The sequence below is a fragment of the Schistocerca serialis genome, chromosome 1 (assembly GCF_023864345.2).
Source record: "Schistocerca serialis cubense isolate TAMUIC-IGC-003099 chromosome 1, iqSchSeri2.2, whole genome shotgun sequence".
Lineage (NCBI taxonomy): Eukaryota > Metazoa > Arthropoda > Insecta > Orthoptera > Acrididae > Schistocerca > Schistocerca serialis.
In genome coordinates, this window is record NC_064638.1 from 244,590,680 (window position 1) to 244,605,091 (window position 14,412).

The 14,412-nt window shown below is 39.5% G+C and overlaps 1 protein-coding gene across 4 annotated transcripts in view; it reads right to left on the reverse strand.

Moving 5' to 3' along the window:
* Window positions 1-14,412, reverse strand: part of LOC126467011 (uncharacterized) — a 178,898-nt gene that overhangs the window by 64,773 nt on the left and 99,713 nt on the right. Inside the window, exon 1 of one of the 4 annotated variants that reach the window (XM_050096430.1) lies at window positions 9,839-9,958. The exons of 2 other annotated variants lie outside the window; for them this stretch is intronic. The gene's annotated coding sequence lies outside the window, so the exon portion shown is untranslated. Of the gene's footprint in view, window positions 1-5,415; window positions 5,682-9,838; window positions 9,959-14,412 lie in introns of those variants that run through there. One more of the 4 variants, XM_050096432.1, reaches the window with a different exon arrangement.

The following is a 14,412-nucleotide window of genomic DNA, read 5'->3' on the forward strand; positions in this document are numbered from 1 at the left end:
TCTTTGCTCGACTGCTATTACTTCCCGGTCCTTGTCTGTTGGAGTTCAGTTCGTCAACAGTGCGGGTTGCAAGTTCGGGTCTGCCAGTCCGTTGGAACGCATCTGGAGCGCAGTCCGGACCTGCCAGTCGGGAGTTGCAATGCAGTACTAGTGCAGTCGGGTTGGAGCAGTGAGTTCTGCCTCGACATGGCTCACCCGAATGTTGCCACCATGCATCATTTCCGGGCCACAGTCTTGGTGGATCGTCGGTTGGTTGTCCTACCGGACGAGGCATTTTGGCTCGCCAATCGTTCATGAGTCGGTTGTGTGGGTGTGCATCGACTCCCGATTTGTCTTCATGTGTGCTTAGTTACTGTTGTGTATGATCCAGGTCTTCATGCAAGTGTTTGTCAGGTTGTGTGTGCAGTTGGCGTTAGTTCCACTGACGACTATTTTAGATGTTGTCGTCGTACTGGCTCTGAGAGGTCGGTCATCTCATCGGGGACATGTAACCGGTTCTCTGAGTGCTTCTGGGTCTCTTCAATTACCATCTTGTGGAACTTGGGTCAGTCCTTTCCTGGTACTGGGATGTCATTTAGCCAGTGGGCGTGTTTCCTCTGCAGGGATGGGTCCAGGCCAGTATTTCCGCTGTCGTGTGTCTGGAAGTGAGTGGGCGATGCAACAGCAGTGCAGTTGCGATGGAGCAGCAGTCATGGATGGGCCAGCAGGAAGTCAGTCGGTTGTTGCAGACGAGGGAAGTTATCTCCACGCGGTGCAGTAGGCTGGGGCCGCTGGCAGCCCCTGCACAGTGTTGGAGCATTTGTGGAGCTGTCCGATCGCTACGAGCTTCGTGGTTCTCCAACCCAAGACGTCAAAGTTGAGTAGTGGTTTCAAACTACTCAAACCATGTCCATTCATGTTGTGGTGGTTTGTTTTGGTGGTTTGCTGTTGGGGAGGTTTTCCTGTGAGCGACATCGAGTGTTTCTACTGCTGAAATTTAGCCCCCATGCGGTGCAATTAACTATTTTGGTAGACTACAATTTGAGTGTACCAGCGGAATTTTCTGCCTAGTGGCCGTTAGCGTTCCGGTTACCTGTCCTGGTCACTAACGTGATTTCAGCGTCCTTTCCTCACCTGTTGTCGCTGTCCAAGTGTGTAATTTTGACAGCTAATACATACTCCATTGTGAATTATCACGATTGTAACCTATCTGGTTTGAGTTCTCATGTACGGATTGACGGGAAGCAAGTCTCTGTGTCGGTCGCGCCATGGCTGTCCCCTGGTTGGGTTCCGACGGATCAAGTACAGTTGGGCTCACCACCTGTCTCGCCTAAGTGAACGAGGGCAGACTGACTTCCCTGAAGGGTTCTGAGTGCCACCGGTGTTTAATTATCTGTCGTAAACTACCTTAAATTTGAGGCTTATGGTTATTTTTTTATTTTCTTAAAAATTTGGCAAAATTAATTTTTAAATTTATCTTTCAAGCTTAAAAATTGCAGCCTTCTGGCTTTAAAGATTATGGTAAAATATTTTAAAATTTTGAAACGTAATTGTGGTCTTCAGCCATTGGTATTGCACCTTGCATATGTATGTTCTATCTGCTTAGCCTTAAGGCTTTCCACGTAGCCGTGATACGTTTTTTTATTTATTTATTTGATTTACCTCTTTAATTGTATTTTAATCTTGTTGATTTTTAAGATTTCTTGTTGTTAAACATTCTGGCCTTCTGCCTATAAAAGTCTATGGTAATATATTCTAAAATCTTGAAATTTATTGTGGCACTCAGCCATTTGTATTGTACTTTGCATATATTTGCTGTTTTTTTTTATTATTTTATTGCTATCTTAATTGAATTTTTACCTTGTTGATTTGTTAAGATTTCTTGTTTGGAGGACTTCGGCCGTGAAATAGTTGCATTTGGTAAAGGTCCGGCTATGTGTCGCTTTAGTTGTAAAGGTTATTAAATTACAATAAGTGACAATTAGAAGGAGAAACTGACCTCAACCTTTGGCCCTTTCCACAATCCTATTCCTGTTCTGCCCAGCAGGTTTAGCGGGTGTATCATGTATTTTTCTGTTATTGTGATTCATCCTTGTCCTTTGGTCTTCTGTTCCTTGGTTGGAAAATTCTATTTCTCTCTTTCCCTGAGTAGCCATTTTTCTTGAAGGCCCGCTTCAGGTTTTTTATTTCAGTGTTCAGGTGTTCCGATGTGCATATTCGTTTGACTCTGTCAACAAGATTTTTAATGACACCGCTCTTTTGTTGTGGGTGGTGATTGGAGTTTTTATGCAAATATCTGTCCGTATGTGTTACTTTCTGAAAAACTTTATGTTCCAAACTTCCATCGGACTGTCTCATAACTAAAAGATCCAAGAAAGATATTCTGTTATCATTTTCCATTTCCATGGTGAACTGGATTTTTGGATTAATTTGATTCATCCAAAGCCTTTCTTCCATGGCACCAAACCACAACTGTGTCATCTAAAAACGGATACCAGCGAGATGGTTTCTTATTGGCTTTGTCCAGAGCCGATTGTTCGAATTTCTGCATACAGAAATTTGTGATTGCAGGACCTAATGGGTTACCAATTGCTACATCATCTAGTTGCTCATAAAATTCATTGTACCACTGGAACTGACTTGAAATAAGGCAATGTCTAAAAAGAGTAGTCAAATCTTCTGGAAAAATATCCATTATAAAGATCATAATACCATTAACTGGAATTGTAGAGAATAAAGACACCATGTCAAAACTTACAAGAATATCTTCAGGAGCCAGAATTAGCCCTCCAAGTTTCTGAATAAAACGATGCAAGCCTTTTATATATGAGTCAGTTACCCCAATATATGGTTGTAAATGGGTTGCCAGATATCTTGCTATTTCGTATGTGGGAGAACTGATGGCACTAACTATGGGTCTCAAAGGAAAATCTATTTCCTTTTTATCTCTGCTCATCATGTGCTACTTCGACCACACCCCTTTTCCTACAGTATATATGTCACTCTTGGATGTCCGACCGGTCAGTCAGCAAGATTAAGCGAAGCAGTGCCTCTGAGGATGTCCAGCACGCAGTCCTGGACGAAATGCCAGGAACGTAAGAGTTTCTTGGACCACGACCCTTCATTCTAAGATACAGGAAATTCTACATAAAATACTAATGTGAATGGTGGCATAGCGACATACAGCAAAATATGAGATCAATATAGAAAAATATTAACTCAGTGACAAGGGCCTGTGACTGATCCGACAACACTGAAACTAGTGGAAACTGCAAACCTGCACAACTCCTTGGACGAGTCAGACACAACTGTAGCACCAAAAATTGCTTTAAATGATAGTCTGGTATCTCTTGGTGAGCCCCAGTGAAAAACAAGGGACTGGGAGACAAAACATACGCGCAGACATAGTTCAACAAAGTGCTTGAGGTATTCAGAAGTAAATACATAACTAGTGAGGAAAAAATGCAGATTATGAAAACAATGGTGAATCTGAAATGATAATGCACTTGAAAGAGAAATTCAGTACCAGGACCGAAGATCCAAATTCTAACACTTCTTCTGAAAAGTTGGAGCATTCAAAGGATTGAAAATTAATTTGGAACCTCTAACCATTTAGTGGGAAAAGCAAAACAATTAATCAAAGAATGTGGTATTTTAACAACTCAAAATCCAAGACCTAAACATGCCTTAAGTGAACAAATTGTGAATAGTGTCACAGAATTCTACAACAGAGACGATATAAGCCACTGTTTGCCTGGGAAGAACAATTTTGGTTTCTGTCAAGGAACGTGGTTCCAGGACTCTTAAACAAAAAGACTACAGTTGGGAAACCCGCATAAACTGTGTCACACATTCAAAGATGAACATGTGGGACTGAAAATAAGATTACTGAAATTCTGCTAGTTGTGATCCAAGAACTGTGTCTTGGCTGGTGCAACTGGTACCCGTAGACACATAGTGTGTGTGTTTGCAGTATTAACCAAAACATGAAGCTAATGTTGGGAGGTTCCAGATTAAGAGTTGAAATGTAATGCAGACTTTCAGCTTGGCACCTACAAATACTGTCTTGCTTGGATCATTTTTAATCATGTCCATCCAAAATGCTGTACGTCCATATGTGAAAAGAGTCCCGGTACACATTCTATCATGACACACCCCAAGAGTTTTTTTTTAATGAAATAACATCCAAACTGTGGACATGTACGGACAGAAGAACTCTCCAGACAAGCATATCATCTGTGGAAGACTATTTGGAAAACCTTTGCAGACAAATTAAAAAAGCATCTGTTGCATTCCTTTACAGACACCCAACAGTCTGAATTTCTACAGCATCTAGAAGAGACACTTGGTAACGATGAATACAGTCTAATATGTGATTTTGCAGAAAATAATGTGTTTGTCCTGCAGGATCACATGATTTCCATGTCCCTGTAGAGTGGCATTTCTTTGCCACATCACATGGCAAAGGACCATGTGATGGTGTAACTGGTATCAAGAGACTTGCTGCCTGTGCCAGTCTGCAGTGCATCTACAACTCACCGGTAATAACACTCAGACAGTTGTTTGAATGGTGCTCCAAGAACACTGCAGTGTGTAACTTTCTTTGTACAACTAGCAGTGACTATGATGAAAAAAATCTCTCTCCTTCAAGAGTGGTCTGCACAAATTCACACAATTGTAGGTACCCATGAGCTACATTGTATTAGTCCCGTTGGTTATTACAATGTCCAAACACAAGTTTTCTCCAATCTGCCAGACATCAGAAATGAACCTCTAACTAGGAAGTAATGAGACTCATACCTCTATGATATCACAGGGTTTGTTGCATGCATGTACAAAGGCCACTGGTGGCTTGGATGTGTTTTGAATATTAATGAAGATATCAATGGGATTTCAATTAGTTGTCCACCCGCTTAACTGAGTGGTAACATGCTAGCCCCCCACACAGCGGGCCCGTGTTCGATTCCCTTCCGTTAGTGGAGTTGGTGTTGTGTTGTCCTCATTATCATTTCATCCTCATCACTGGTACGCAAGTCATCCAATGTGGTGTCAACTGAAATAAGACTTGTACTTGGTGGCCAAACTTCCCCAGATAGCGCCTCCCGGCCAATAATGCCATATGCTCATTTCATTTCATTTCAGTTAGTTTCCTACATCTTCATGGGTCATCACCTTCATATGAATAGCCTGAGAAACCTGACATCTTAACTGTGGACAAGAAGGACATTCTTACAAAGGTAGATGTGAGAACAGCAACAGGGCAAATGTATTTCCTTTCACCAAATGATGCACACACAGCATTATATGTTGCTTCGCAGTATTGAGGCATAGCAAGTCTTGATTCTGGTATTGGGCTGTGTGGACGTTCAAAGCTCGATGGAGAAAACGGACTTCAATGGACAATAGAGGGCAATGTTGCCACAGTGCTGCACTCACCTAGTTCGCATCTCGCCACTTGAATACACCAGCCAATAGTATCCCTTGCAGCCGGCATAAATACCACCGCACATTGACTGCTCAGTCAGTTGTGTATCTCATCTGATAGCATTCGTTACTATCTCCACTGTACTGCTGATTACTCTTCAATGACTTTGATTTGGTTTGGTTTTCACTCTTTGGTCTTGATTTAGATTGTGGCTCGCACTTCACCTGTTGTTAGCGTTATGGCGAAAGTTTGTTGCACTTCGTTGTTGCCTAGGTTGCTATTGACTTACTCTTGTGGTGTCGTGCCCACTGTCCGGCCAGCCCTGTTGCTCGAATCCAGCGTGGGACTGAGTCCCATCTGCAGATGGTCTTGCGTTGTCATTATTTCTCTCCTGTTTTTATGGCGTGTGCAATGGTATCTGGTGACCTGTGGATGTAGCATAAATGATACATTTGTCTTATTTGTTTCTATAAATATGAAACTGTTTACCATGCCTTCCAAGCATGTGTTCAGCTGGGATGGCTATAATGTGTTTTGCATCACTAGTCGGATGTCACATTGCATATTATAAATGCTTGCTATTGGCCTGTTGACTGAACTAACTTACTGTACTATGTTATGACACTGTCTTTTTAACAATAAACATGTTTTTCAGTGCTTTCTGTCATAATGTTGGGGTCTGAATACAATTTATTTTGCATTGATGCAGTGCACTGCTGTATTTATATCTCTTAATCCCAACATCATTCCAACTTGATTTTTTACTATGTTGTATAGTGTGACATGAAGAAGCAACTATATATTTTTTTTCAAATTTGAAGGGAGGTATTCTGACATATTCAAGGTCAAAGGTGAAGATCACTGACCTTAATTGTGTACATTCTTCAAATATGGCAAAATTGCACATTATTGAAAAGCCTGTTCCAAAATTACCTGATTCACTGACCTACCTTTATTAGAACAGAATTTACAGCAGTTTTTGTCACCAGTGTTTGTCAAATTTTCCACACGTTTTTAGAACTTTGACTGCCCATTACTCTTTGTCTTACTTGTACAAAAATTCTAATTTGGTATTTTTCATTCTGTTATTGTGTGCAATGAACACAGCAAATTTTATGAAAATGAAGAGGGTCATGTTGTTGACTGTTGTTGTGTTGATTTGACATGGAATAACTCAATCATATCGCATTACAAATACAAAAACTTATTCAGACTTACTGGATTATATGTTGTGGGAGCCACATTAAAATACAGCTGAAAGATGTCAGGCAAATATGAAATTTCACCTCCATAATGATTAAAACATACACAATATGGTTGTTGCTATTTGGTGTTTCCTCACCAATGTACAGATAGTTCACCAGCATCATGTATGAAACAGGTGCACTAAGGAAAGCTCCTGACAAAGAGGGCACCAGTTTTAAGTGCAAGGAGGGTTCACAATAGTTAATGAAACTTTATATGCTTATCTTGCTTTGAACATTAAAATTAAAGTTATTACATTGAAGACCACATCATATTTAGCTGTGTACATATTTAAAATTAATAACATGGCAACAAATAATAAGTTACCGGCTAAAAAAGGTCATTGTGGTAAAATCAAATTACGTAAAACTGTAAACAGAGCAAATAAAAACAATAGCAAAAAGAATCAGAATGGTGAAGAGGGGGAAGGGGGAAAGGAATGGCGGTAGAGGGAGGAAAGGGGGAGGGTGAGAGATGGTGGCGGGGGTAGGGAGATGGTAAAACGAGTGCAACTCTCAAATACAACATATCTGAAAAACTGTGAAAATCAAACCTCTAGAAATATATATTACATCATAACAAAAAAGAAATACGAATACCACTAGCATTAACAGTCAAAGATAATCACATATCCTACAGTCATTTGGAATATTGAGTAATTTATGTCTTATTGTAATGAAAGTAGAGGTATAAAACTATCTAGAAAATTCCTATTTTAGATTTGTACCTGTTCATTTAAATTGGATCCATCTTTATGAGTACAACATTTAAAAATCTCTAATTCTTCTTGCAGGTCAAGCCAGTGATATTTACTTGCTTTAAGCAAAAGTTCTAAGTCTTCTAGTCTAGTCTCTGTGATGCATTTAGGAGAAGTAGCAGACGTTCAGCAGAAGTGGAATTGTACACATTTCCCCCGTCTTTACTCAGCAGGTGCCCTTTATATCTTACTTTAAACGGTCTCCCTGTCCATCTTATGTACCAGTTAGAGCAGTCACTTCATGTAATTTTATAAACACCAGAGTTCCGTATGTTTCACACATCAAGAAAATGTGTTTTAAATATAATTTTGTACCTAAGCTACATGACTCTAAGGTGCCGGATAATTTTACTGTAGACCTTAAAATTACTCTTGATTCTGCTAAAATACAGAAATCTCACTAGACCAGAATTGTTCATGAATACAATGAACTTTAAAAAAGAAATAAAGGTAGCCAAAAATAAGCATTTGCAACAAAAAAAGAGGCACTATTTCTAGTGTTAACTGTAAATTAAAGAACAGTGAGGCTCTAGTAACAAGGGCTGATATAGGAAATACGCTTTTTATCACCTAAAAAAGTGAATATGTAACAAAATGTTAGCATTTTTAAGGAAAATGACATTTCCAAGATTATTAATGATGCAAACCCTAAATTACAAAAAAGAAATTAGGTCTATTTTAGGCACAGCTAAAAATCTCATGAAAGAATCTTAAAAGAAAAAGTTAATTAACACATACCCTAAGCCCCATATTGTGAGAGGCCAGTACGAAGTACATAAAGAAAACCACTCAGTTCACCCGATCGTTAATGGGATAAACACTCCACATCACAAACTAGCAAGATTTTTGTACACTAATATCAAAGAAGCTTTTGTATTTGAAAACAGTTTTCCATTAAAAACACTGCTGATTTATTTAATAAGTTAAAAATGAGTGTGCCCCTTCCTCTCAGTTGATATCCTATGGCATCATAAGAGTATACTAATGTGCTGGTAGATTATACTCTCAAAATTATTGAAAATAATATCTAGCAACAACAAAAATTAACAGTGGTACAAGTATCTGAAATACTGACTTTATTACAGACAGTACTGAATTGAAATTATTTTCAGTCCAATGGGAAACTGTATGAGCAACAATTCATTTAGCTATGTTACATGGAATTCCAGAGGATCTTTTTGTAAATGTGTTAAAAGAAAATTTTTCAAGAGTAATCCCTTTTTGAAGAGTACGATTTCTTTCTATGCTCATTACACAGATGACATGCTAATAGTATTTAATGGCAGTGACAAAGGTCTACAGCAAATGTTCCATGCTTTTAACAACTATCATGAGAAAATCAATTTCACAAAATACAAAATGGTAACAGAGAACTTAATTTTCTGGATCTAAAACTAAAGTTAGTGAACAACAAAATCAACTTCGCCATTTTCCATAAAATTACTTTTGTAGACAATATCATTACAGCTGTCTCATGTAATCCACACACCCATGAAACCACTTTTTTCCACCCTGCAATACATCGCACTCTGCGCACTCCATTAAAACTGCATATTTCCAAAAGGAAATGTCCCAGATTGGTTGAACATATTGTGTGTGTGTGTGTGTGTGTGTGTGTGTGTGTGAGAGAGAGAGAGAGAGAGAGAGAGAGAGAGAGAGAGAGAGAGAGAGACCTGGTGTTAGGTGTTCAACTTTGGTCAATAGAAGCTTGAACACAGGAAGTGAGAGTTATAAGTTTATTTCTATACCTTTTCTAGGAAATGTATTGCACAGGATAAGTAGACTGCAAAGTTTCTTTCATTGTAAACAATAGCCTAAAACAAAAATTAAATGATTCTATCACAACCCAAGATGATAGTTTCACAAACACTGGTGCTTATAAGATTACATGTAATGTCTGTCCTAACTGTTACATAGGGCAGACAGGGAGGCCATTTAAAGAAAGCTGTAAAGAGCACCCTGAGTAAATGTGTACAATTCCACTTTTGCTGAACATCAGGAGCTAGAAGACTTAGAACTTTTATATAAAGTAAGTAAAGGTTACAGGTGTTACCTGCAAGAAGAATTAGTAATTTTTAAACATTTCACTCAAAAAGATAGGTGCATTTTAAATGAACAGGTGTAACTCAAAAATAGAAATATTCTAAAAGTGTTTATTAACAATTCTGTCAACAGTTGCAGTATTTTTACATTAGATGACCAGTCTTGAACCTTACAGATTCATTTTCAAGCCTGAGCTACTGAGGCTACAAAAATCAGTACATAGTTGTCAGTGAGCAATGAATAAAAAAAGTGGTATTGAAACAATAAGGTCAAATGCAACAGAAATTAATTATTTGAATACAAACATATCTGCTCTGACAGTGCCTGATCATAATAATAAACATCAAAGTGGCAACACTTACTTTATAAATGCCATAATCTGAACATACCTCTTACCAAGTCAAAATCAAACTGGAGGTCAACATAGCCAACAGCACAAGGAAACTTTCGATTATGCTAGTGTCCTGCCTCATGTAGAAGTGCACATCTGCAGTCAATGGGCCCGTCACTTTTTAAATAAGGATACATCTATATTAAACCAAACATCACTAGAGTAAACGACAACCACAGATGTACATGTATTCCACAAATACAAATACTAGTGTCACATGTGCCACTTACATATTTGAACATAAGATCAGCATTTCATGTTCAAGTGTGTGTCCATGGCCAATGGACGCATGGACGCATCGAATTAAATTAGCGAGCATCGCAGTGCCTCCAATGAAACATGTCACATCTATTGCTCCATCACAAATTTTGCATTATACATACAGATGGTTGTCTTCCAAAAGTCCGTATACCTAAAGAGTGTACATACACAAAACATTTAAAAACAATACATATTGTTTGTTTAGCCAATAAGTTCCCTAAAGAAAAGGAAAAAATGCAGTTACGCAGTCCTACTAAAACAGCATCTCGTAGCACAGAATCTTTACGACTTTCATCATGCTTCATCACCTTGAAATTGTCTTGGCCTGTACTCAAAGTGAATATCTATCCATGCGAGTCCTTTTATCATAAATCACAGAGGATGAATATTGAAACATGGATACTCAAGCATTTTACATAATTCCCAACAATTTTATGTTTTCATACAGTGCCCCCACAATTACACCACAAGTCAGACACAAACATCATGACCTGACCGCTTTACAAACTAGACATGCTAATCCAATTACAGATGCACTTAGGCGCTCTTCTACGAAACATTGTTTCATGTTCAAATATCATGACTCGACATGCTTGCTGGCTTGACAAGCATATCTAATTATGGATTACACCCAAATGATATGATATCCACCACAAAGTGCTCTCATACAAAACACTGTGCTATCTGTCATACAGTGTGTGACATTTCCTGTTTATTCAGTGTGGGATAGTGTGAGATCATCATACACGATTTTGGGCACTTAATGCTGTAGCTGAAAATTGAGAAGGTCATTATCTGTAGCCTACATGGGAAGACCTACATACCCTCAGCTAAAAAGAAATTAAATAAAATTAAAATTAAGAAATGACATTTCATGTACATGAGTAGGCATGGAATGCTTACTTTACAGTGATCTTACCAATGTACATGGTATTAAGCAGTTCAAGAAATCACAAAAACAGATGTCACTACCAGCACCAAGTCAATTTAGGGAGTATGACTACACAATGATAAGCTGTGGTTGATCAACTGACACATCCAATTATAGACTCACTATCCTTATTGTAATGCATAATTTTTTGCCCAGCCACCAAGACACCTTTTGGGAGCACAAACACAACAAAAGTATAAAATAATCGGGTTAATTTGTAAGTATTCAGCCACTGTATGTAATTTGTTGTACTCAAATTACTATTTACGGAAACTAATCCTTAAGTTGCACTTTTTAAAAACACGCAAACACACTAAGCACTAAGAAGAAACATTTGTGTGTGTGTGTGTGTGTGGGGGGGGGGGGGGGGGGGGGCAGGGGGGGGGGAGAAGGGGGGGATTGCCCTGTGTATTATGAAATGAAAATACTGTTGTAATGCAGGGATCGGCATGTTAAACTTTGTACACTCCAGGCTCTATCCTTGTGGTAAGCAATAATATGATGTACTATGCCAGTGATCTGTAAGTTAAGTAGTGGCACAGTTACGTCACGGTCACACTAAACCAGACAACAACCCACATTTTGGAAAGTCCACACTTAAAACAAGACATGCCCATTGACTGCCGATATGTGCTTGTACATGAGGTGTGATGCTGTCGCCACTGAAAGTTTCCTGGTGCTCTTGGCTTTGTTGACCAAGATCTTGAGTTTGACTTGGTAAGAGGTATCATTCTGAAAACATTTATAATTAATGTGTTGCCACTTTGATGTTTATTATTAAGATTGGGCACTGCCAATGCAGGTGTGTTTGTATTCAATTAATTAATTGCTGTTACATTTGAACTTTTCATTGTAAAATCACACTTGTAGTCATTGTTCACTGACAACTATGTAGGCCAGACTTGAAATTGAATCTGTAAGGTTTGAAAGTAGTCGCCTGATATAAATACTGCAACTACTGACAGAACCATTAATAAATGCATTAAGGAATTTTAAAAAGTTGCTGGCTCTCTGTCCACAAAATGTTGAAAGAGAAGAAATTTTCTAGATAGTTTTATACCCCTACTTTCATTAAAATAAGAGAGAAATGTCTCACGCTTCCATAATACTATAGGATATGTCATTTTCCTCACCTGTGTATCTTTAGTGGTACTTGTGTTTCTTCTTCGTTATGATGTAACATATATTTCTATACGTATGATGTTCACAGCTTTTCAGGTATGAAGTGTTTGAGAATTACACATGTTTAACTATCTGTTCCTCCATCCACCACCATCCCTATCTATTTCCCCTTTCCTTCCCTCCCTCTGCCCCCATTCTTCTCCATTTTCACCCTCTTCCACACCCTGGTTCCTTATGCTATAATTTCTATTTCCACTATTCACAGTTATACATAATTTGGTTTTACCACAATGACGTTTTTAGATGGTAACTTATTACTTGTTGCAATTTCATGAATTTTAAATACGTACACAGCTAAATATGGTTTGACTTTTAATATCATAATTTTAACATTTGAAGCAAGTTTAACATGATAAAGTTTAATTAACTATCACATACCCTCTTTGCACATACTGCTATAATTGGAGCCGTAAATGATGGCAATGGAGTTTAGGCTTGTTTCGCCCACTTACATCATACATTCCCCAATAGCGAATGACTGTTCAGTACTGGTCTGAGCATTCTTCTGTGAAGGTCGTATCCAACATGAACATTAAACGTTACTGTAGTGAGTTATTTACTGAATTTGTATTCCATTTATTGCAAGTTGCCATGGCTGATAATGATGGTAAGTTACAGATTCTACACAAGCGAATGAGAGACATAATTTGCAAAATACACTGATCAGCCAGAACATTATGACCACTTACCTAATATTCGATATGTCCGTCTTTGGCACAGATAATAGTGGCACTGTGTCGTGGCATGGAAGCATTGAGGTCTTGGTAGGTCACTTGAGGGAGTTGCCACCACATCTGCACCTCCCCCCCCCCCCCCCCCCCCACACACACGTGGCACCTAATTCCCATAAATTACAGGGGGGGGGGGGGAGGCGCAATGAGCTCTGACATCATGTTAAATCACATCCCAGATGTGTTTGATCGGCTTCGGATCTGGCAAGTTGAGTGGCCAGCGGATCAACTGGAACTCGCCACTGTGTTCCTCAAAGCACTCCATCACACTCATAGCCTAGTGACACGGCACATTATCTTGTCGAAAAATGCCACTGCCATTGGGAAACAGTGCACATGGTCTACAACCAGAGTACCAGTGTACTCCTTGGCCATCATGGTGCCTTGCACAAGCTCCATTGGACCCATACGAATGTTCCCCCGGGCATAATGCAGCCACCACCAGCTTGTCTCCGTCACGCAGTACAGGTGTCAAGGAGCTGTTCCCCTGGAAGAAAATGGATTCACGCCTTCCCATTGGCATGATAAAGAAGGTATCACAGTTCATCAGACCATCAAACACTCTGCCACTGTGCCAATGTCCAGTGCCGATGGTCACATGCCCATTTCAGTCAAAGTTGCCAATGTTGTCGTGTTAACACTGGAACATGTATGGGTCATTGGCTGTCTGTAGGCCTATTGTTAGGAGTGTCCAGTGTACTGTGTCCAGACATACTTGTATTCTGCCCAGCATAAAGTCTGACACTAGTTCCAATACAGTTCACCACCTGTCCTGTATTACCATTCTGCCCAGCCTTCAGTGTCCAATGTCTGTAATGAAGGGTGGTCACCCTACCCCATTATATCTGGACATGGTTTCCTCTTGGTTTCGATAGGTGTTGAAGACACTCATCACAGCACTCCTCAAACACCTGACAACTTGTGCAGTTTCATAAATGTTCTTGCCGAGCTTCCCAGCTGTCACAATCTGTCCTCAGTCAAACTCCGATAGATCGCGCACCTTCCCCATTCTACACACAGACAGAATGCTCACTGATATTACTGACTGTGTAGCAGTCATTCCTCACCAGGTGGCACTGCTGTCACCTGGACAGGTTTACATCGATAGTAGCTCAGTGGTCATAATGTTCTGGCTGATCAGTCTATATGCTTACATCGACTGCACAATACGTGTATGCATGTAGAGTGCAGGCAAAATAATGTGACCGGCAGATGAACAATTGACAGGGCACGTGTGGGGAGAGCAGTAGTGGTGGGGGTTGTGGGCAGACTCTGTAGGGGAAATGCCGAGCACTGGAGGGGAACTGCCATTCTAAACTGAAGCCTACAAGCATTTTTTTGTAGATGTTGAGTGGAGCCCTTCCCCACCCACACAGGCATGGTGATCATTCAAAAATAACTACTGTGAACTCTGCTTTATATTGTGGACAGAGAGCCAGCAACTTTTTAAAATTCCTTAATGCATAA